Genomic DNA, 24,196 nt, shown 5'->3' on the forward strand with positions numbered 1-24,196 from the left:
CTCCCCCTCTCATGCTCTGTCTCTTCTGTATAAAAAATAAATAAAACATTAAAAAAAAAAAAGAGACATTGTGCTGAGTGAAATAAGCCAGACACGAAAGACAAATACTGTATGATACCATTTATGAGGTCACTAGAGTATTCAAATTCATGGAGCTAGAAGAGTAGAATGTGGGTGCTAGGGGCTGGGGTGGGGGTAATGGGGAGTTAGTGTTTAAATGGGGACAGAGATTCAGTTTTGCAAGGTGACAAAGTTCTGGAGATGGGTGATGATGCTGGTGATAGTTGCACAACAGTGTGAATGTACTTAACACCACTGAACTGTACACTTAATGGTTAAGATGGTAAATTTGATGTTACCTATATTTTAGTACAGTAAGGAAAAATGGAACCTTTCTGAATTCAGAAATATCCTGCATCTTTATGAGCATGTGTTCTATCCTCCCAAGAATTAGCTTAGGGAGAAAGGAACAAAGGCACTCACATTGTGAAGGCCTAGCTTGTGCTGGATATTATGAGGTTAAAAAAAAAACTGTGGTTCTAGAAGGCTCATTGTAACATCATCTTGGGAGTGTTGGAGCAGAGATTCTGTAGGTATTCTTTGGTCCCTGTTGGGATGGAGCCTGGATGCCCTTCCTTCAGCTGTGTGGGGTGACACAGGACTCTTGGAATCTGCAGGAGACTTAGGGCAACAGAGTCCAGAAACAGTTTGACATCTTTGCTTCTCCAGTGCTTGGCTTAGAGATCAAAGGTATTATTGGTTTTTCTATGGCTATTTGCAGAGAATTTCCTTAATATAGCACATATTGTACACAGGGTGGGAGACACCAGTTTAGGTTCTCGTTATTAACAAAGAAGTTATTCCGTCTTTTGTTCTTGTGACGTGTTTTTCAAGATGTCCTTTCAGGCATCCTCAGGGATAAACACTAACACTTCAGACACTTCGCAAAGTCTCAGACATAATCTAGATAGGTGGAGACATTTGATTCCCGGGCTTTTAATTTTTTTTTTAAAGTTTATTTATGTCATCTCTATACCCAACTTGGGGCTCAGATTCAGGACCCCAAGATAAAGAGTTGCCTGCTCTTCTGACGGAGCCAACCAGGTGCCTCTGATTCCTGAATGTTTAAAATATGGGGGTTTATCTAAAATTTTGAACCTTTTAATGTTTATTTTTTAGAAAGAGTGCGTGCACATGCATGTGCAAGTGGGAGAGAGGCAGAGGAGGGGGGACAGATGATTTCAAGTAGGCTCTGCACCGACAGCAGAGAGCCCAATTCGGGACTCGAACTCACAAACCATGAGATCATGCTCTGAGGCGAAATCACACGCTTACCTGACTGAGCTACCCAGGCACCCCTAAAGTTTTGAACTTGTGTGGACTTGCCAGGGCAGCTGCTGGGGGTTGAGGGTGAAAATTCTAGATAGGAGTTGAAATATTTTGGGGAACAATATTAATCTTACTAGTCAAAGTGAGAACTAGTTGCTTCTGAGAGAGCCTGCCTAGTGCCAGCGTTTGTCACTTGGTTCTCAGCATGGTCTGCCCAAGGGGTCAGGTGGGCTCCTGTAGTTAGTCATGATTCATCAGGAGGAAGTGCTACAACATTCAGGATGGTTTGGTGGTATGAAAGGGAGGGATTCCTGGAATGCCCAGGATAGAGGGGTATGTTGAAGCCAAGCCTTGGAGAGGAAGGAGATCTGTTGGAAGGAGTGTGCTGGGTGTTTTAGGATAGGCTAGGAAAGGAGAAGAGGAGTACAAGGGGTGGGTGCATAGATACTGCAGCAGCTCATTCTTCTGAGCAGTGACAGGGGAGGCCTTTCCAGACATAAGGCTGTAGAGGACTCTGGAACCTCTGAGTGTCTTTCTCTAGGCTCTTTGCCTTTCTCCAAACAGTAGTGTAAGGGAGGTGGGGAGAGCTCACCCCAGGGGCTGTGGTGGTGCTGTGGCCTTGCCTATCTCCATGTTGCTTCTTCCTGGCGTTGACTTGCTATTCTAATTAAGGATAGGGTTTATATTTATATTGTCATGTTTTTGCCTCCGGTTCATGGTGGAAGCATGGTGGTTGATGAGTATTTATAACTCATGGAGAATGCCATTTCCTCCTTTGTGCTTAATTAGGCATTGGATAAAGAGGTGAATAAGAGCCCTTTCTCAAGAGTGGGGAAGAGAACCTAATGGGATGCTATATGTCAAATGTCCAGATCAGCTGTGCCAAGTAGTGAGGCTATAGTCCTCAGTAATAGAAGGGGGAATGGGGAGGGACTGATTAGGGAGAGCATGCTTGAGTAACAGGTGCTTGAGTTTTGAAGGATAAGTGGGAGGAGGGAAGGGCTTTCCCAGTGGTGGAGGGAAGATGTGGTATGAAGAATTGAGACAAGGCCAGTGTGGTCAGAGCCAAGAATGTGGTGTGTGTACACATATATACATGCATGCCAGATGACTTCATAGAGTCCCTCTTTGGCCTAAAGCAGGCAGGGTCTCGAAGGTCACAGTAAGATGTTACAAGCATTGGGGGATCTTGGGGGCTTTAGGAAGGGCTGCACTGCCACAGTGTGAGGAGTTGAATGATCCATAGGCATCAGTGAGGCCATGGTTACTGTGGCCAAGGGAAGGTGGGCAGGGATAGATAGATCAGGGACCTGGAGGGTACATACTGGCCATTACCCCTGTGGGTGCCTTCTCCCCTTGACAGTGGAGACAGGTCAGTTCTGGTTGCCAAGGATGAGCCTGTGTAGCTGGCCTTACTGTTGGCTCCTTGGCCCTCATGGGGCTGTTTCTTTGCCTCTCTAGTATGCCAAGTCATGCTCCCCACTACTCCATGGGGATATAGGCTTAATGAGGCCCCATGCTTTGGAGAGAGTAGGTACTGCTTTGTGCTCTGGGGCTGACAGCTGGAGCATCTCCTTGGTGTGCCTCTGCCCTGACTATTTGTCATAGTTGTACCACTGTGTCTAGGTCACCTCTATCCTTTTGATACTCAGCACAGCCTGTCAGGGTTGCAGTTTCCTCCTGCTTTCAAGGACCAGTTCATGTTTTCAGACTCTGGAGCTGTGCTGTCACTGTGGCTATTACTCCGTTCTGCCTTATAGGTGGAAACAGCTGTACATAGTGCATATTCTGGTGGGTGTGGCTGTGTTCCAGGAATCTCGTTCACCGGACAATTCAGGCAAGTTTGCCGACCCTGGATTAGAAAATGGAATCTTTGGCCCAAGTTAATCATTCTCCAGCCAGCACATGGAACAGTGTGACCTCTGGGCTTCCTTGAGATGCTTTACTATTGCTCTGCCTCAGTTTCTCCATTTCTGATAGGGCTGGCCAGGGAGTCCCCTCCTTGACAATTTGGTGGTGCAGTCGCTAAGACCTTTGCCAGAGAGGGTCTAGGTAATTCTTTTCTTCAGGGGCAGTCAATTTTCATGGAGTTAGTAGGTTTAGTGGATTTAGAGATGGGAGAATGTGAAGGTTATTGTTGGGTTTCATCTTGGAGTTTTTTGGCCTAATGTCATGTTTCCAGTACTGGATTAGAGCTAGGATGGTAAATATTTGGTTATAGACACAGTTGAAGAATTTTTAGACAGCACAACTGTTTGGTGAATACAGATAGTGGTAGAAGGATATGAGGTGTGCAGCTTCCATAGAGCAGGGCCTGAGAGGGATGATGGGGCCCTCCAGGGGTGCCTTGGAGAGCTTAGGCTTCCTGGTCAGATGCCTACGTCCCCAGGGACTCATCCCTGTGCTGGCCATGGGTGCTGCAACCCGAATGTATCCTCAGAACTGGAATTCCCCAGGTAGCAGCTGGGTTTCGCCCAGTGCTTCTCCCTTCAAATTTAAAGAGAACCAACCTCACTTGCCTGAGCTAGAGAGGATGAAATGGCAACAAAGGACTTCTGTTGCTCTTTAGACTGAGAAATCATTATGTTTGGGTGGGTCGCAAAGTTGAGGGGGGGGTGTGTGTGTGTGTGTGTGTGCGTGCGTGCGCGGGCACACACACAGTACCCAGGTGTGGGGTCAAAGCCAAGCCATAATGATTTATCAAGGGAGTGGAAGAGTCTCTTATGAGCTGGTAATTGTGTACTTAAGGGTTACTTGATACTATTTTAAATGTATGGGTTGGAAATAAAAACAGTAAAAGCTCTCTAAATCCAGCCAGTGGGGGTAGATGGCAAAACAGTCCAGATGATATATCAGTAAAAAGCAACTACAGTTTATTTTAGAGAAATGTCCCTAGTTCCGATGGTGCTAAGAGATCTCTGCTGGGTTTCTTCTCCTTTGTGATTTTGCACTAATTGTATGGAGGGGCTGCTGCTGTGTGGGCTTCTCAGATACATTCCTTCTTTAATGGTAAATCATCCCATTCATTCCATAAATATTTATCAAGCACTGGTGTGTGTCCGACACTGTTTTAGGTGCTTGAAATACAATTACATCAGGTAGACAAGACACCCCCTTTACTTGTGGCAAATATGTTCTTATTGGGTGAGAAAGTCCATACAGTAGCTGTGTAATAATGGAGACAGAGCGGTCAGGCCTGTTGGAGAGAAGGAGCACGATGGACCTCTGCAAAGGAGACATAGCAGGAGACATTTTGAGCAGTAACATGGTGGGGGGCATGGAAAAGTCTGCCATCTGCGTGTTAGAGATCGAGCCTAAGGGAGCAGGTATAGTATAAAACATTCTAGCAGCTGCTATTAGAACAGACCATGTACAGACATTTCTGAAAAATTGTGTGAAGCTGAATATGAACTGGATTTTTCTGACATTTAGGGATTATTGTACTGTAGTTATGTTTTCAAGGATCATTTTCAATTTGGGATGCTATTTGGAGAAGTGATTGTTAAGAGGATAAAGTATCTGGGGTTTTTTTTGTTTAAAATATAAAAAGGGGGGAGGGTGCCTGGTGTGTTGGAGGCATGGTGGTGAAGCCAGTATGGTAGGATAGCAGGAGGCATGCCTTGGGCCAGGAGACAATAAGGCTTCACTCTGAGCAAACACCGAACACGGTGTCCACTGGAGGTGTGAGAAGCTCTTGGACTCCACATGTATGTAATGGCAGGACCAACAAGATTTCCTTATGGACTGGATGGTGGGGTAGTCTTATCAAGAGGGTTGCTCCAGAGTTCAGTCTGAGCAGCTGGAAGCCTGGATTTGCCATGAACTGAGATGGGGAAAAGCCATGCTTGAGTGTGAAAGACTGAGTTTACCTTAAAATTTCTTGCACATTGCATTCCAACCATGCACTGTGTGTGTTGTGATAACATTAAGAAGGCCTTCTCTTTGCAGGGTTAACCCTCCAGGAAAATTTTGTCCAGTGTGTCTTGTGGTCTTGCAGAGTAGGATACTGGATCTTTGTCAAAAATCAGTTGTACACAGATGCATGGGTGTATTCTATTTTTCCATCTCTTGTCTGTCTTTATCACACTATCTTGGTTATTGTAGTTTTATGGTAAGTCTTGAAATCAGGTAGGGTAAGTCCTCCAAATTTGTTGTTCCTTTTCAGTTTTCACTATTCTAGTTCATTTGTGTTTCCATATAAATTTTAGAATCAGAATGTTTTCTCTACACAAAAAAACATGCTGGGAGTTTTTGATTGGGTCTGCATTGAATCTGTGGGTCATTTTGGGGGAGAATTGATACCTTCTGATCCATGGACAAGGCATATCTCCCTTTATGTTTTCTTTTATTTCTCTCAGTGACGTGTTATTGTGGTTCCACTTGATAGGTCTTCAACATTTTTTCTAAATTTTAAAAAATGTTTATTTTGAGAGTGAGAGTGGGGGAAGGGCAGAGAGAGAGGGAGATACAGAATCTGAAGTAGGCTCCAGATTCTAGAGTTGTCAGCAGAGAGCCTGACGCAGGGCTTGAACTCACTATAACTGTGAGATCATGACCGGAGCTGAAGCTGGATGCTCAACCGATGAGCCACCCAGGCACCCCGAACATCTTTTTAAAAATTAAATTTATCCTTAAGTATTTCATATTTATGCTATTATAAATGGATTTTTAAAAGTCTGTGTGTGGAAATACTGCTGATTGTGTGTATTGACTTTGTTTCTGAAGAAGGTAGGAGCTCAGAAAGCCTCTGCTTCTGGGCTTCCCCCTTTATGGCAGAGTGAGGCCATGGCTCAAGAGAAGTGAAAGAACTAGGATTAATGGTGTCCACTCTGTTTTCTGGCCTGAATGGAGCCAAAAAGGAGTGGCAGAAAGTGCTCCCCTTCGCAGGAACTAGCTCTTATGGTGGCTGTATCTGGCCCTGGGCCTCACTGAGGAGGATGCTATATGCTTCTTGGTGCCCAAAGGTCTTTGCATTGATACTTGCTTATTTTGCAAGTTCTCCTGTGGGAGTGTTTCTCGCTATCCATGAACTGTGAATTGTTGTGAACCCAGTTTAAAAATAAAGGTTTCATATCAGAGCCAGGCATCCTGGTAGTCATGTGGGTGCAAAGAATGACAACAGAGGTGATGCTGACAATATTCGGCAAGCTACAACTGATAGCACTGCCTAGGAGTCTGGGATTTGGCTGATTCTCTAGGTTTAGCCTCTGCGCCTGGAGCCCTGCATGTCTGATGTCATAAAGGAGGGGGAAGTCCTGGGGCCGCACTGTCTCTGTGACCTTGGGGGTGTTCTGAACATTCTTGATCCTTAATTTTCCTGTCTGTAAAACAGGTACCTCCTCCCTCCTTGGGCAGTTTTGTAATCCCTGTGGAGATGATCCCTGGGGTAAAACTTCCAGTTGCCCTATGGAGATAAAGTCTGCCTGGGCCCCAGGTACATTGCACCCTCAGCTTCTTGAGGGCAAACCCTGCACTATCTGGAATGGTGAGTGGTTTCCCTGGCGTGTGGACTGGGGAGCAAAGATGTCAAGTCTGTAGTGGGAGACCTGGGTGACCCTGTGCAAATTCCTGAATATTAGACACAGTAGATCGCTTCTCTGAAAGTGGGGATGATTGTGTAACCCCAGGGTTATTCTGGGGATTCAAAGAGATACGTAGTTTTAGCATAGTAACTATAACTTGCTACTAAGCAGCTATTAAATTCTAAGTATTCCTGTTTCTGTTATTAATGTTGTTACTGTCATAACTGAAATGTCGAACCATTTTCTGTGTGTTCAGAATGTTGATGTGTGGCTGCATTTTACCACCTCATATCTCTGTCCATATTGCTGAAGTCAATGTCTGGGATGGGCAGTGTTTATTGGTTAGCACTGCATTATGTTGTAAGTCAGAGAGTGATTGAAATTTATTTTCTCAGCCTGCCCTCCTATGGAAGGTAGCAGAGGCAGAGCTCTGGTTGAAATCTAAAATTTTACTATGTAATTCCAGGGCTTGGAGACATTGAAAATTGTCCATACATTCCAGAAACTTTCCTTGGAAACTCAGTGTTTCTTTTTCTGTCCTTTATTTTAGGTTGGTCAGCACGTTGACACAAGTTGCCTTTTGACGTAGCTGTCGCCATGGCCAGCTGGTAGGACCAGCATCCCCTGCCCAGAAGCCAGGTGAGTGCTTGAGATCTGGTGTCTGTGGAATGAAGGCTCTGACTTGGCCAGCGAGCCTCATTTGAAACTGAGCACCACTTCAGAAACTTTACAGTTACCTCCTAGAGAAAAGAGTCCAGTCCCTCCAAAATTGTGTACTGGGCTCTCACCATGGAATCACCCAGGTCCTGCCTGTTGCTTCCAGAGAGGCTGTTTGCTCACCCCTCCTATCTCAGGATTCACTCAGTTGAAAAGTGCAGGCCTAAATGGGACAAACCTTCCTGGGAAGATTAGGAACAGAAGATAATCCTAGCCAGGTGGCCATTTTTGTGATATCCCAACACTGACCAAAATGAGTAGTAGAATTTTTCCCTCACCACTGTTGGTGGTGCCGGGCCCTGCACTGGTGCTTGGAACTGGTTGCCCGTACCCCAACTCACACCTGTGAGGAAACTGGATTGGCCTCACCCCCTTCTTAGGAATCTCAAGGGCTGTCAGGACCCAGCAGGACAGAGCCTGAGACCTGGATGGGATTTTTATCTTGTTACCATCAGTCTGGCCAGCCATGTTTTGGCCCAGAACTGCCTACCTTGAGAAGAAGGTAGCACTGAAAGTTGTCTTAGAACTCTAAGGCAGCTTGGAGGACCTTCTGTGTTGGTCAGCTGCTTCCTTTAAACAGGCCAGCCAGCAGGGGACGTGCTGAGGGGTGAATGTCCCTCTAACTGCATCATAGCTGCATGGGGTGAGAACTGGCTGCCTGGATTTGCCTGCTTCATGATAAAAGTGGGATGATTTTGTGAAGTTTCATCTCTTGTCTGCATATAGGGGAAAAAAAAAAAGGTCACATAGTCCTGTTACCAGGAAAACACTTCCAGAATGTTCTAACAAAAGCTTTAGCAGTGCTTTAAACTTTTTTTTTTAAACAATCAGGATATACTTTGCTTACCATTCACCCATTTATAGTTTACAATTCAGTGTTAGTTTATTTAGTTGGTATATTCAAGAGTTGTGCAACTATCATGTCTGTCTAGTTCCAGACCACTTATTACCCCCCAAAGAAGCTCAATCCTCATTAGTTGTCATTACTTATCCTCCTTCTCCCACTAATCTGCTTTCTGTTTTTATGCATTTGCCTGTTCTGGACATTTCATATCAACACAGTCATAGACTGTATAACCTTGTGTATCTGGTTTCTCTCAGTGTAATGTTTTTGAGGTTCATCTACATTGTAGCATCTTCATACACTTTTATGGCTGAGTAATAATTCCATTGCATGGATGGACCACTTATTCATCCTGGATAAATTTGGGCGGTTTCCACCTTTTGGAAGTTGTGAATAGTGTTGCTATGAAAGTTTTTGAACACAATTTATATGGATATGTTTTTGGTTCCTTTGGGTATATACCTAGGAGTGGAATTTCTGGGTCATGTGATAACTGTTGAACATTTTGAGGACCTGCCAGACTGTTGTCATGACAGTTGTACCATTTTATGCCCCCCTGCGCTCCACCCCCCCCCCCCAGCTCTACCTGAGGCCCTCAGAGCTCTCAGGAGACAAAAAGTGACCTAATGCTGGTTTCCTAGAGCTAGTTGAGGATCACCAGTGTTAATGATGCTTGATACCTGGTCCTAATGGCTTCTTACCTGGTGTTGGTAGCATAGAGGGTGGGCCTGGCACTTGACTATCATCAGGCTGGCTATCTTTAGACATTAGCTTTTAAAAATAATGGAACTTTACATCTGGAAAATGTCTCACCTAAAGCCCAGCCCAATGGGGTGAGTGATTGCTCTTGTCCTACAGTCCTGGTCGTTATCTGAAGGCAGTAGGCTGGCCTTAGGGTTCTCTGAGGTCCTAGGCTAGGTGCTCTTGCCTCTGCCTAGTTCTTTGTTAACTCAAAAGTACATGGTCAGGGGTGCCTGGATGACTCAGTTGGTTGAACATCTGACTCCAGTTCAGGTCATACTCTCAGGGTTGTGAGTTTGAGCCTCACATTTGGCTCACTGCTGTCAGCTCAAAGCCCACTTCTGATCTCCTCTCTCTCTCTCTGTCTCTCTCTCTCTCTCTCTGCCCCTCCCTCGCTCATTCATATTCTCTCTCTTTCTGCCTCTGTCTCAAAAATAAAACAGTTAAGAAATAGTTAAAAAGAAAAGTGCATGGTCAAAGCAGTAAGTAATTGCTGAATGAATGACTGATGAAAGGAAGAAAGGGAAAGAAAAGAGGCGGGGGAGGGGGGGATGAGAAAAAGAAATAGAATAAAAACCCTACCTCCTCCTTCCCTGTCCTGGAGGGAAGATATAACCATAGCATGAAGGGGCTTGATGGGAAGAAAGAACAGTCTGTGAACAGTCATGGCATGTGATAGCTAATGTCAAACAGGCAAAAAAACAAAAACAAAAAACAACAACCCTTGAGTAATTATTTTTTAAGGATTTATAAATATGTCAGCTTGTGTACTCTTTGTTGTAGGGTATAAGTCACCTCAACAAATTGATTTTGTGTTTTCTCTGGTTAACACCAGCCCAGCACCCACTTTTAGTTGAACCATGGCATGTGGTCCACTAGGGTCTCCCTATTCCTGCCACCCAGGATTCAGTGAGCATAGAAGGGGAGCAGGACAGGAGGAGGGCTGACTCCTGGATAGCCTACGACACACACACAGTCCCTAGACAGTGCTCCACCCTGGACACAGTTGTGGGTGTGCATACTTTGGGTCGGACTGCCTGCTTGGGCTAATGGGTATGGCATCTGCCCCTCAAATTTTGCCTGTCAGGGATCCTGTTTATTCAGGAGGTACGCATTGCTCATGTGCTGAATGACTTCGCCTTATGTTGGGTGTTAAGGATTAAAAATGGGTGTGACTTAGAGAAAAACAGTTCACAGAAAAAGTGAGTGCAGATGGCCTTTACCAAAGGTATAGAAGATGCTCAAGTCTTTCTGATACTAAGAATAATACTCATTGGAGTTTCAAGACCACATTTCTGACCTTTTGTCCCCAGAGATGGATACCAGTCTATTGATGGGGATCAAGCACTGTCATATATTGCTTTTGGAGGTTCACAGCTCCTCAGAAAGAGATTTGCTTAGCCTTTGCTTCAGAAATTCCACTTCTAGAAAAATGTATCATAAAGACACGCAAAGAATTGTGACAAGGATGTTCATTATAACATTCTGATGTAACAAACCTGGAAATGACTTAGATGTTTGTCAGTTGGGTCTGGAGACTTATGAGGGTGGATCTCCTGGTGGGGGTGGCGTCAAGCCCCTGAGCAAAGGAAGGAGGGATGTCCTTATGTTATGGTAACGTGATTTCTAGGATGAAGTGAGAAGTGGAAAAAGCAAGGTGGAGGATAAAGAGATGTATACAGTGCACTTAACTCTCCAAGGAAAGGTGGGGGGACGTGAATATGTATATTTGCTTATATTTTATTTTTAAATATGGAAATATAAACCATAAATGAACAATATGGTTATTTCTGGGAGGAGGGATGAGAGAGGACAGGGTTACCAGGAGATGTCTCTGGTTTTCTTTTCTGTGTAGCACCAGATGGGTGTTTTACATAATTATGAAACAAAAGTATGGCAAGTTGTGAGGCAGAGGGAGAGAACCAACCCTTAAAAAGCAAAAGGAAATGAATATGAATCTAGGTGTATGTTAGTTGTGATTCAAGTTGGTGACTTAACTAATGTCTCAGGGTTTCCTTTGCTCAACTTTTAAACATAGTAACTATAAATGTTTTAGTGAGATATGCCATAAGGGCAAAAACTTAAAAAAAAATCATTAACTATTTTAGGAATTATTTTTGGTTTTAGGTTAATAATACCAATACTCATACTGTTTCATTCAGTAGTGCCCTCTTACCCACCAGGACACTTTGCAAGACCACTGTGGGATGCCTGAAACTACAGACAGTATAAAACTCTATATATACTATGATTTTTCCTATACATGTAGACCTGTGACAAAGTTTAATTTATAAGTTAAGCACAGTAAGAGATTAACAACAATAACTAATAATAATTGAACAGTTATAGCTATGCTATAATAAAAGTTGTGTAAATTTGGTCTCTCAAAATATCTTAGTATGTACTCACCCTTGTAATGATGTGAGACGATAAAACGCCTATGTGCTGAGAAGACGTGAGATGAGTGACGTAAGCATTGTGACATAGCATTAGGCTACTCTTAACCTTCTGATGATGTATCAGAGGATCATCTGTTCCTGGACTGTGATTGACTGAAACTGTGGAATGCAAACCTGTGGATAAGTGGGGACGACTGTATTGTAGGAGAAAACAAAGAAGTAATAATTAATGTCTTTAAGAACCAGAATTTTCAGCCCCAAAGAAAAATGCAAGTATAAAATCAAGGCACTTAAGTTAAAATGTTTTAGTCCTAATCTGCATTGGGAATGTCCTGAATGTGTAAGACTACCAAGGGTGGGACAGGTGAGCATGAATAAGAACAGATTCCCAATTAGGAGTGTCAGATGCATTAAAAATCAACAGATTCATTTATGTTGGTACTCGGAGGAAGAATCTTGCTAGTCCCCTTTGGAGGGTGATAGGGAACCAATTCATTTTGAAAACGGGTAAATAAGGGGAGAGACGCAAGCATTTATTCTGTCTCTTTAAATTTTTTTTATGGTTTTTATTTATTTTTGAGAGAGAGAGAGACACTGTGAGCAGGGGAGAGTCAGAGCGAGAGGGAGACACAGAATCTGAAGCAGCCTCCAGGCTCTGAGCTAGCTGTCAGCACAGAGCTCGAACCCACAGTCTGTGAGATTATGACCTGAGCCGAAGCTGGACGCTCAGCCGACTGAGCCACCCAGGCGCCCCTATCCTGTCTCTTTTTTATGGACTGAACTCTCGAGGAACAAAATAGTGGGTGAGAACAAGATCAGTGCTGCCCTACAGACCTTCCTGGAATTCTCTGTACCCTTACCGTTCAATGTACCTGGAATAGTTTGAAGAAGTCAAATTTTAATTTTTTTAAATTTTAGTCTGTTTAAATAGCCACATGTGGCTAGTGGACAGTGCAGCTGTTGACATTTTCTGGCTAATTAAAATGAAATGATGGAATTAGAAGTTTATAGGTTTCCAGACACCTAATGAAATGGTGAGTCCAGACAGTGATCCGCAGTGGCCGCCTGCATTGAAGAAGGGCTCACGTGCTCCTGGAAGGATGTGTGCTTGTTTTGGCTTCAAAGTCTAGTTTACAGGGCATGTTGCATTATATCACGGGGATGCCACCAGCAGACCCAACTGTGGGGAAACAAACAAATGGTTGAAAGGAACAATTTTGGGAGGACCTATAGATTTCAACCAAGTGTGACTCTGACACAGACTAAGAAATGCTTGTTACGTTGTTAGAGGTCAGATCATGGAATTGTAGTAGTTTGTCCTGTAGAGATAAATCCTGACCAAAGCATTCATAAATGATTGTTGTGTAGGATTTGCTTCACAGGAGCTAGTAGGGTATGGGGTAAAGGAGCACCGTATGGAAGACCTGCAGCCTGGGTGAATTCTGTTGTTTGTGCTACTTCTGAGGGCATTGCTACTTTTGCAATTTTCCATAATCAAAAATTTGAAAAATGGGCTTGACCCAGGCATATTCCCTCAGGGAGCTTTATGACATACAGCACCCAGGGCAGGGGAGTCCTCTGTTTGTTAAAGTGAGGGTGGTGGCCACTGTGGTTAGTTTAAATTTAAGCACAGGGGCACCTGGGTGGCTCAGTCGGTTAAGCCTCCGACTTTGGCTCAGGTCAGATCTCACGTTCGTGGGTTCGAGCCCCGTGTCAGGCTCTGTGCTGACAGCTAGCTCAGAGCCTGGAGCCTGCTTCCGGTTCTGTGTCTCCTCTCTCTGCCCCTCCCCCTCTCATGCTCTATCTCTATACAAAAAATAAATAAAACATTAAAAAAATTTTTTAAAATAAATTTAAGCACAATACTTTCACCAGAGATTCTGGAATTACTGTAAAGAAACTGTGGCTGGTGGCCTGTCAGGTAGAACAACCTCCAATTACAGCAGTCTTATTTTCAGCAATAATATACAGCTACCCTTCATGGAGCCGTCAGAGCATTAGTGATAAAGTGAGTGCTATTTACATGTCACAGGTGAGGAAACTGAGGTGAACTAGGCATTCTGGTTTCCGCCTGATGCACGATGATGCTGATGGCACTTTCATATCTTTGAGCCCTGGCTTCCCTGCCCAGTGCTTGGATTTCACCTTACCACTGCATGTGCTTCTTCACTTCAGGACTCTGACTCTGTGATATCCCAGATTTTGTTTTCTGATAGAATATATTCTTGATTAGAGACTAGTCTCACCTCCTCATTGGTGTTATCTGTCCATAGCAGCAGCCAGTGGATAAAGTAGATGGTTTGATCCTGTGTGTGATCTAGGGATCACTGCAACTCTCAGAGTGATGGGAACTCACTCTATGTCTCTCAGCCTGATGTCCACTGCCCTGGCACCTGCCTCCTTGCATATCTTCTCAGGGTTTCCCGGGAGGAGGCCTATCATTGGAAACCTCCCTCCACCCAGGGGTGTCCTGGGGGCCCAGTCAGCCCCTGTTCTTGGTAGAAACTTAAGCTGGTATTTGGATAGATGAGTGAGCAAACACCTGTGAGACTGAGGTGGGTGGCATATTCCCAGTAGTGTGTTAATGTAAAACCGTAGGGTGGGTTTTGGTTTTGGGCACTATGGAGCCTATAATGAGCCTGGCTTAAATTATATTCTCTGGTGGTGGTTTGTGTGACCCCAGCTGCCTGAGGCCTTGCCCTCTTTCTGCCTTGGCTCCCCATTGCTAAATTGGTACTTGTGTGTACCATGTGGCCACACTTCCAGGCATCAGCTCTCCTTTGCTTGGAGGTGGTTCTTAGTTCCCACCTGTGTGGTGGGCTTTTTGTGGCCTCAGTCTCTGTGATAACTGGATGGTTGACTCCTAGAATGTAAAACTCTCCCAGTTTAACCATTTTAAAGTATGTAGTTCATTGGCATATTTAATACATCCACAATATTGTACAGTCATCATCTCTATCAAATACCAGAACCTTTTTATCCCCAAAAGAAGCCCATACCCATTAGCAGTCACTACCCACACTCTTCCATCTCTGTGTCCTTCAGGGCCCTAGCAGTCAGTAGTCTACTTTCTGTTTCCATGGATTTGCCTGTTCTGGGCATTTCATATAAATAGAATCATATACTATGTGGCTTTTTTTTTTTTTTTTTTTTTTTTTTTTTTTGGTAACATGGCTTCTGTCACTCAACATAGTATTTTTACTGTTCGTCCAACTTGTGACATGAATCAGAACCTCATTCCTTTTTATGAGTGAATAATACTTTATTGTATGGATTATCATAGTTTGTTCATTTGTTCATCTGTTGATGGACATTTGGGTTGTTTTTACTTGTTGGCTATTGTAAATAGTGCTGCTTTTTAAACATTTGTGTATAAGTTTTTGTGTGAATATGTTTTCACATCTCTTGTGTACATAGCAGTAGAATTGCTGGGTCATATGGTAATGCTGTGTTTAACTTAAAAAATTTTTTTTTAATGTTTTATTTATTTTTGAGAGAGAGACAGAACGTGAGAGGGGGAGGGACAGAGAGACAGGGAGATACAAAATCCGAAGCAGACTCCAGGCTCTAAGCTGTCAGCGCAGAGCCTGACGTGGGGCTTGAACCCATAAATGTGGGATCATGACCTGAGCCAAAGTTGGAGGCTTAACTGACTGAGCCACCCAGGGGCCCCTGTGTTTAACTTTCTAAGAGATTGCCAGACTGTTAACTATGTCACTGTGCCATTTTATATTCCTGTTAGCAATGTATGAGGGTTCCAGTTTCTCCACATCCTTGACAACACTTGTTTTCATTCCCTCCCCTTCTTTCCCCTCCCCTCCCCTTTTTCTTTTCTTCCTTGTTATAGCCATCCTAGTGGATTTGAGGTAGTGTTCTCTTTGTGATTTTGATTTGTACTTTCCTAATGACAAATGTTGAGCATCTTTTCATGTGTTTGTTGGCCATTTGTATCTTTGGAGAAATGTCTAATTGCCTATTTTTGAAATGGGTTTGTTAAATTATAAGAGTTCTTCATATATTCTGGACACTACACCCTTATTAGATAATTTGCAAATATTTTCTCCTCTATTTTGTGGGTGGTTTCTTTTTAACAAGATTTTATTTATTTATTAAATTCTTTTATGTCTTTACTTTATTTTGAGAGAGAGAGAGAAAGTGAGCAGGGGAGGGGCATAGAGAGAGAGGGAGACACAGAATCCAAAGCAGGCTTCGGGCTCTGAGCTGTCAGCACAGAGCCTGATGTGGGGCTCGAACCCACGAGCCGTGAGATTGTGACCTGAGCCGAAGTTGGATGCTCAACCAACTGAGCCACCCAGGTGCCCCTTTATTTTTTTATTAAAAATTTCTTTAGTGTTTATTTTTGAGAGGGACAGCATGTGAGTGGGAGAGGGGAGACACAGAATCTGAAGCAGACTGCAGGCTATCAGCTCTTAGCACAGAGCATAATGTAGGGCTTGAACTTGAGAACTGAGAGATCATGACCTAAGCCGAAGTTAGACCCTTAACCGACTGAGCCACCCAGGGACCACTTTAAGATTTTATTTTAAGTAATTTCTACATCAAATGTGGGGCTTGAACTTCTAGCCCTAAGATCGAGAGTCACTTGCTCTACTGACTGAGCCAGCCAGGCACCCCTCACTCTCTTGAGAGTGTCCTTTGCACATTAGAATTTAATTTTGATGAAGTCCAATTTCTTTTCTTTCTTTCATGTGCTTTTAGTGCCATATTTAATAATCTGTTGCCGAATCCAAGGTCATAATTTGCCCTTCAGCTTTTTTCTAAGAGTTTTATAGGTTTCGTTTTTAATAGGTCTTTGACCTATTTTGAGTTAATTTTTGTTAAAAGGTAAGGGTTTTGCTTTTGATCCTTATCTTTGTTATTGGCATGAAGACTTTTTTTTTTTTTTAACTAAGAAGGGAGAGTGATAACTGGGAATTCTGAAAATATTTTTCTTGTGTGTTAAACACCTATGTCTTGAGCCCTTATTCTGTCCTGGGCCCTAGGATGGTAGCACTGAACGAAGAGGTGTTTCTTGTTCTTATGGGAGATCGGGTTAGGAGGGCACATAGGCAAATAAGTAGAATGTTAAGTGGTGATGAAGTAGGAAAGAGGTTAGAAATCCACCGAGGATATGTGAAAGGGAGATACATGGCAACTTGGTTTCTCAGCTGAGACCTACTAAAAAAGAGAGTAGTTCAGAGACCCGGAAGGAGGAGACTTCTAGGCAGAGAAAGCAGGAAGTGCAAAGGCCCTGGGGTGGGAGTGAGCTAAGTGTCAGGATCAGCCAGACTGTCAGTGTGACCTAAGAGAATGGGGTCCAGGGTCAGTGGGGCACAGATGACCTATGAGGTCAGAGAGGCTGACCAGACCTCAAGGATGTGGTGAGGGTCTTGCTTTTACCTTGAATAGTATCTTTTACAAAAGGGCCACTAATATGGTATATTCAAGTCCAGCTCTGCTGTTTCCCAGAGATTGTTGTAGGTATCTGAACAGCTCCCTGCCCCAGGGGAAGATTTCCACTTACAGGGTAGAAGCTTGATGTGGGATATCTGGTTCAGCTCTTAAAGCTGTGCAGAAAGTGCCAAGAGAACTTTTCGCTGGTAGGAACTGTTTCTTAGGCCCATGGGCTTTTTTTTTTTTTTTCCATGGGCTTTATTGAGACCAGAAACTTACATTAGTCTTAGAAGTAAGTTTCCCTGCTGGCTCTGATCCTCCTGGGGCAGTTGCCAGTGTGCTCTGACACTGCAGAATATGTGCAGGGAGGAGCTTGACCAAGGAAGCCCAGGAAGAGCCTCCAGGGTTTACCACATTGCTGGGTGCCCTGATGAAAATGACAAAAGAAGCACCCTTGGTTCCCCTGCTTTCTACTCCTGTTGCCTCCTAGGAATGAAGGTGGCTTTTCTGGCCCTTCCTGCAATTGTCTGTGCAAAACTTCCCTGCCATTTCCAGCCACAGGCCTCAGTGGAGCTGGTGGTTAGAGCTGTGTCTTGGCCAGGCCCTGAGGGAGTTGGCACTGGAAGGGTTAAGACTTCCCATTTTGTGATGTGACACCCGATGGGCACATTGCAGATGGCATAGAAATGGCAGGTGTAACCCTTTGTAGGCCATGGAGGTACATGGCCCAGGAGGCAGCTGGGAAGGAACAGAGAGCTGTTCCTTTTCTGTGGGAGGCAAATGTAGCCAGCTCACCCTCACAATGACGTCCTGCACTGGGGGACTCCTGGTTGCTATTTCCCTGTGGACATTTAATACTGCTCAGATTCCCCTTCACAGGCAGTACCTTTGTTTCTGTGTTATGTGCTTCTCCAACAGCATCTGTTTCTCTCTGGCTGCAGGGTTGGGCTTTTGGCCCAGTGGCCCCGGCTGCTGGCAGCTCAGATGCTCATGTCGGGTCACTTCCAGGTGGGTGGTGTTGGGTGCTCACTTTTTAGAGAGCAGACACAAAAGCTGAGTCCTTATCTCCAGTGTGTGTGTGTGTGTGTGTGTGTGTGTGTGTGTGTGTGTGTGTGTGTGTGTGTGGCGGGGAGCTACTGATAGTTTTAAAGATAATTGTTACCAGTCTTTCCCCACTCTTAACTTGTGATCAGGATGGGTGCATTTTCTCCTACTGTGTGCTGTGACTTGGAGATGAGGGTGGGCTTTCATCTCATGTCTTTGGGAGAAGGCTCTCAGAAACCAAGGCATTGGGGCTGAAGTGCAGACAGAGTTGAGTGGAATCTGTGTGGTCCATGTTGTTCCCTATTTTCAGAAGTTTGCAGGAGATGAGCTGTGTCCGAGAGAAGATAAAAATATATTCCCGGGGTACCTGGGTGGCTCAGTCGGTTGAGCATCTGGCTTCGGCTTAGGTCATGATCTCACAGTTCGTGGGTTCGAGCCCCGCGTCAGGCTCTGTGCTGACAGCTAGCTCAGAGCCTGGAGCCTGCTTCTGGTTCTGTGTCTCCCTCTCTCTCTTCCCCTCCCCACTCATGCTCTGTCTCTGTCTCAAAAATAAATAAAACATTAAAAAATATATATATATATTCACTACATTATCTTCCCAGGATAGGATCTGTGCTTTCTCCAGTACCCCCGTTCCCCCCACTCCCCATCCCCTTCCATGACTCCAGAGAGGGAGGTTGAGGTCTGGGGACCTGATGTCCCAGGCCTGGCCCTGTACATCCGGGGTTTGAACTGCCCAGTGAACTGTCAGCAGGCTGGCCTCGTGACTATCTCTTTTCTGGAGATGACTTGTCCCCAAACCTGCTTTGTTCCCACATACAATGCTGGAGTTAGATACTACTGGTGCTGTGTTCTTTACTGTGCTGTCTTGTGATTTGTGTTTTAGAATCTGAAGACCATTAAGGTTTTGTCTTTAAAATGTTGATGGTCACCACATAAGTATGTTAGTTTCTGCTTTCCAGGTTACCTTTGTTAAATATATCCCCATAAAACATTAAATCAGAGACCTCATTTATAAGTCCACCACTTAAAAAAAAAACCATATTGTAGGGGCGCTTGGCTGGTTAGTTAGCGAGCATGTGACTCTTGACCTCAGAGTTGTGAGTTCGAACTCCATGTTGGGTGTAGAGATTACTTAAAAATAAAATCTTTAAAAACAAACAATCAAGATTGTAAATTTGTGCTTATTGTAAATGTGGTGCTGATTCTTTCTATTCTTTTCAGTCTTTAACAGTGTGGTTTCTTGGTGGTTCTTGAACCGAGGACTGAAGGTGACCAGATAGGATGGAAGTCGTGGTCTGACTTGACTTTGGATGACTGCCCCCACCCCGCTTGTATTTGATGGGTCATTAGCATTTCAGATGGAGTGTGGTGTGTGGGCATACCTGAGATGTTTGAAGTGCCCTAGGAGGCTGGGATGCTCCTGAACTTAACCCTCTCTTTTTGGCTCCTAGTCCATGCTGAGCACTGCATTTACAAATGGTGTCTTTTCCTGGAAAGGTTAGGTGGGGAGCTCTTGTAGGGACTGGCAACAGAAAGGTCTTCCAAAGAGAGTGCCGGTGTTCAGATTTATTTGTTTGATGGAGTGACTGGAGGCAAATTATTTAAGTTGTGTGTGTGTCTTTGGAGTGTACTCTGTGCCATTTCACAGCTCTCAGTGTATCCCCACCCTCCGCCAACCCCCCATCCTTTAGGACCCAGTTACAGGTTCCAGCCCTTCTCACTCTCACAGGCTGATGGCTGATCCTGATCTCCGCCCAACCCCCAGTCCCTGGAGTCCTGGAGGCACCTGGTACCCAGGGAAGTCCATGGGAGGCCCTGTCATCACTGTGAGCCTTTCACACTGACTATAAACGGTCTCTCCAACAGGGATGCTTTTTCCTTCTACACGATCTCATTTCATTTAAAAAATAGTTGTTTAAAGTTTAGATCTCCTTTATTTGGTTTCATTTACTTTTCTTGGAGATGGATTTTCACATGTATGTATTTGTCACTTCATCTTTTCTAGCATTTTTTTCCTCCCTCCTCTATCTCTGCAAATCCAGATTATGCCCTTAGGGCCCAGCTCAAATGAAGCATTTCTAGATTCTTCCCCCTCCTCTTTTGGACCAGCAGGGTGAACTCCTTTTCTGGTGTATACTTGTAATCAAATGGTGGTGAGCACATACATTTCATAGTCCTTACTGGGTTTATGTTCCCATGAAGGTGGGGACCTTGAGCTATTCTTTTCCTGCCCACTATAGAGGAGGCACCCCCTGGGTCACTGGTTCCTTGGAGAGGTTGCTGTCTGGTGCAGTAGCAGTATTTGTCAGGAGCCTGATAGCATCCACATCCTGCTGGGCCACACAGGCTGTGAACTAGAAGATGGGGTGTCCTAGGTAGTTAGTAACTGACCAGGCTTCTTGTGCTGCAGAAATTCCCTTCTTGGTTTAGCCATTACTCAGATAAACAACTGTAAGCAGCAGTTGGTTCTTTGCCTTCTCAGAAAGCTTAAATTAGTGGGTGCACAAAGTAGTAGAAATGAGCCTGGTTTCAGTGCCAGTGATTTGAAAACTCTGCTGCTCCAGCCAGGTGTGAAATAGTTCATCTTGGACAGGGCTTAGGAAAGTGTGGGCTAAAGTGGCCGAGGTGCTTAGAAATCCACCTGAGGTCCTGCAGGGCTCTGGTTTTCGTCATGTGCTTTAGAAGTTGATGATTCTGGCCCCCGTGTCTAATCTCATTTTCATACTTTAGGGTTTTCCTTTTAGGGACAGGTGGATCAGGAGTTGAATAAATACTAATCATGCGTAAGAACTGCTGATCTTTTGCTCAGAATTGAACAGAGAAAGAAAGACCTTTTCTGAGACAATTGGGCAAGATTTGGAAGTAGAAGGAGGGGAGGAAAACACTATGCAAATGTGTGAATGCATGTGTGTGTGGGCATGTGTGTCTGAGTATGCATGAGTGTGGGTATACACTCATATATTTGTGGTTGGTTGGTGTGCAACTAGCCTGGTGCACTGAAGCTTTGGGATGTGGGGAGCTGTCTTGTCAATGCCCCAGTTTATCATGTCCTTCTTCTACCAATAGGGTGTGCATTGAGTGGGGTCAAACGATCCCGAGTCTTGGGTGCTATATGTTCTTGTCCCTTTCTCTTTCTTCTCACTGTCTCAGCTTCCCCAGAAACCAGAGTCCAGGCGCCATGGCCATTGGAGGCTGACAGTGAGATCGTCTACCTTGTGAGAAGCCTTTGAAAGATTGAGTGAGCCCCTTCAATAAGAGAGAATTTGTTGGTCACATGTCTCATTTTAATAAAGTGGTTGTCCACCTGGTGAGCTGTATTGGCTTGTCTTAACATAAAGCAGAAAGCTTGGAAAACATGCATGGAGACCCCAGGCCCAGGCAGCCCCATTGTGGGATTGACAGGGCACCACCAGGTTGGGGGTGAAGTGATATGCCCACTAGTCAGGCCCAGAGTTCACATAAAGGTCGGAAGAATTGAAGGACCAAGGCAATGCCCAGATGGAGGCTGAGCCCGAGAGATCCCCGGAGGTCCCTGGCAGCTCTCTTGCTATTCCCAGGCTGGGGTAAGCTATGGAGCTGCAGCCACAGGCAAAATGCATCAAGTGAGGATTGTGGTTGTTCAGAGATCTCTAGCCATTTGATGGGACAGGACACAGGGTGCAGGGTTATGACTGCTGCCTGTCTGTCCAGGATGTTCCCTAGAGTGGGACAGTTCGTGGCACGGTGGAATGGACCTGCATCATCCCCCTGGATGTTCCCCCCCACCTTGTCGAGTTTCTCTGGCACAGATTACCCCTTTCTTCCCACCCCCAAGGGTGAAGGTAAGTCCTGCTTACCTGGAGAAGTTAGGCTCTGCATCTCCCTTCCTACTGCAGGACATCTCCAGGGACCTCCAAGTCTCCAGTGAGCCAGCCCCAGTGTGCTCAGGTCACACCTTGTTTGTTGTTGTTGTTGTTGAGTTTATTCATAGAGAGAGTGAGAGCAAGAGCGAGAGAGAGAGAGAGAGTGTGTGTGTGTGTGTGTGTGTGTGTGTGTAAGAATGAGTGAGGGGCAGAGAGAGGAGGCGGAGAATCGCAAGCAGGCTCTGAGCAAAGCCCACTGTGGGGCTCAAACTTGGGAACTGTGAGATCATGATATGAGACAAGATCGAGAGTTGGGTGCTTAACCAACTGAGCCACCCAGGTGCCCCTCAAGTCACACTTTGTATCCCAGCTCAAACATCCCTATTTCTCTTTCCTTTTTTTTTTTTTTCAAGGTTTATTTATTTTGAAAGGGAGAGAGAGCGCACGCGTCTGAGCATAGGAGTTGCAGAGAGCTGGTGTGAGAGAGAAAATCCCAAGCAGGCTCTTGTGCTATCAGCGTAGAGCCTGACTCGGGGCTGGAACCCGTGAACTGTGAAATCATTACCTGAGCCAAAATCAAGAGTTGGATGCTCACTCTTGGTGAGCCATCTTGCTACTGAGCCACATGGGCATCCCAGACAACGCTATTTGAAGAAGGGCTTACCCCACCTCCTCCCAGCCCTGTGCCCATCAAGATCCTTCACAATCCCCTGTGCTCTTCCTTAGAGCTTTGGTCTAATGCTCAGTCAGGCATGAGTGCTGAGGAACTGCTTGTTTCTGTAACTGGGTTAAAGTTTCATCCACTGCAGTCATCGAGTTTATAGCACATAATTTCCTTATATGAGGGACCTATTTATCTTGAGTGTGTAGGGCTTTTAGGATGGAATAAAATTGACTCGTGTACTGAGACAGACTGACCCTTCAGTGAGCACTCCGCACTCAGCACTTTGCAAAACTGAATTTCTTCTGACTTGTCAAAAGGGTTAACCTTGAGTCCTGGGCTCAGATTGAATTTATATGTTCAGGTCCTTTTTTGAAAACTGTTTTTCTCTGCAGTCAGTTCTGTGATAGTGCTTGTTTTGGAAAAGCAGACTTGTTTCAATGTTACTGATATATTAGGACACAGTTGGAGCATGATACATACATTGTATGTGGTTATGTGCAGTTTTGTTCAGGAAAGTGCTTGATTAGGGATTGGGAAGCTGTGGCCCACAGGCTGGTGGTCGGTTTTGGTAAATGAAGTTTGAATGGGACACAGCTATACCCATTTGAGGATATACTGTTAAAACTGCAGAACTGAGTAATCAGGACAGAGACAGAAAGACCTGTAGAACTGAAAATATGTATTGTGTCCCTTTAAGAAAAGTTTGCCAACTCCTTCACTAGATAAATCCAGAAAATTGCTCCCAGCTAAAAGAGCACCTGACCATTCATAAAATCAGAATTCACACACCTCAGATAGATACCAAGCCCCCACTAGGCCGTACCATTTTCGCCTGGGGTCAGACTGCCTTATTCCATCATGTCACAGTAACACAGAAAACAGCCACAGCAAATGCCAGGTCTTCCCTCTGGTGAGGGCTCTGGCTTCAGGTAGAATTTGTGTATTTCTTGGCTGTTTAATTTGCTACCATTTAAAAATCAGGTTCCTGGGGCACCTGGGTGGCTCAGTCAGTTGAGTGTCCAACTTCGGCCTAGGTCATGATCTTGCCATTCCCGAGTTTGAGGCCCATGTCGGGCTTTGTGCCGACAGCTCAGAGCCTGGAGCCTGTTTCAAATTCTGTGTCTCCCTTTCTCTTTATGCCCTTTTCCCACTTGCTCGCACACTCAATCGCTCTCTCTCTCAAAAATAAACATTTAAAAATAAAAATCAGGTTCCTGTCTTTTTATGTCACGATTAGGTTTTGGGGTGTTATGTACTGCCCTGGTCACTGTACTGCTGCAGGGAGGGTCTCCCTAGTATCTTTTTGGTCCAGGTCTTTGAGGGCCCATGGAGCTCCTGGCCAGGCAGGTAAACCTATTGCCTTTTTAATGGTGTATGAGAGAGAAAGTGCCTGTATTTCTGGAGTATCTTAGGTTTTCAAACCACTAACGGTTAAGATCCCAGCTTCAGTCAGTGAGTAGTAAGACTTAATTCTCCTTTTGAACAAGCTTGTAGCACAGGACTCATTGTGGCTCCCTTCCTCTGCCTGAGACCTTCCCTGCTCAGTGGTTTGGCCCTTTCTCTCTATATCCATGCCTGGACCATCTCCCCAGATTCCTGTTCCTGTCTCAGTCTCCGTCTGTGAGACTCTATCTCTGTATATTTGCCTTTTAGAAAGTCCAAATGCAGAGTTTTTAATGGCACTACTTGTCTGCTTC

At 44.8% G+C, this 24,196-nt stretch overlaps 1 protein-coding gene across 4 annotated transcripts in view; it reads left to right on the top strand.

The window, feature by feature from the left end:
* Positions 1 to 24,196, top strand: part of GATAD2A (GATA zinc finger domain containing 2A) — a 103,372-nt gene that overhangs the window by 34,596 nt on the left and 44,580 nt on the right. For all 4 annotated transcript variants that reach the window (XM_029915987.1, XM_029915986.1, XM_029915988.1 and 1 more), the window contains exon 2: positions 7,402 to 7,490. The gene's annotated coding sequence lies outside the window, so the exon portion shown is untranslated. The remainder of the gene's footprint in view (positions 1 to 7,401; positions 7,491 to 24,196) is intronic.

The sequence above is a fragment of the Suricata suricatta genome, chromosome 12 (genome assembly GCF_006229205.1).
Source record: "Suricata suricatta isolate VVHF042 chromosome 12, meerkat_22Aug2017_6uvM2_HiC, whole genome shotgun sequence".
NCBI classification, from domain to species: Eukaryota; Metazoa; Chordata; class Mammalia; order Carnivora; family Herpestidae; genus Suricata; species Suricata suricatta.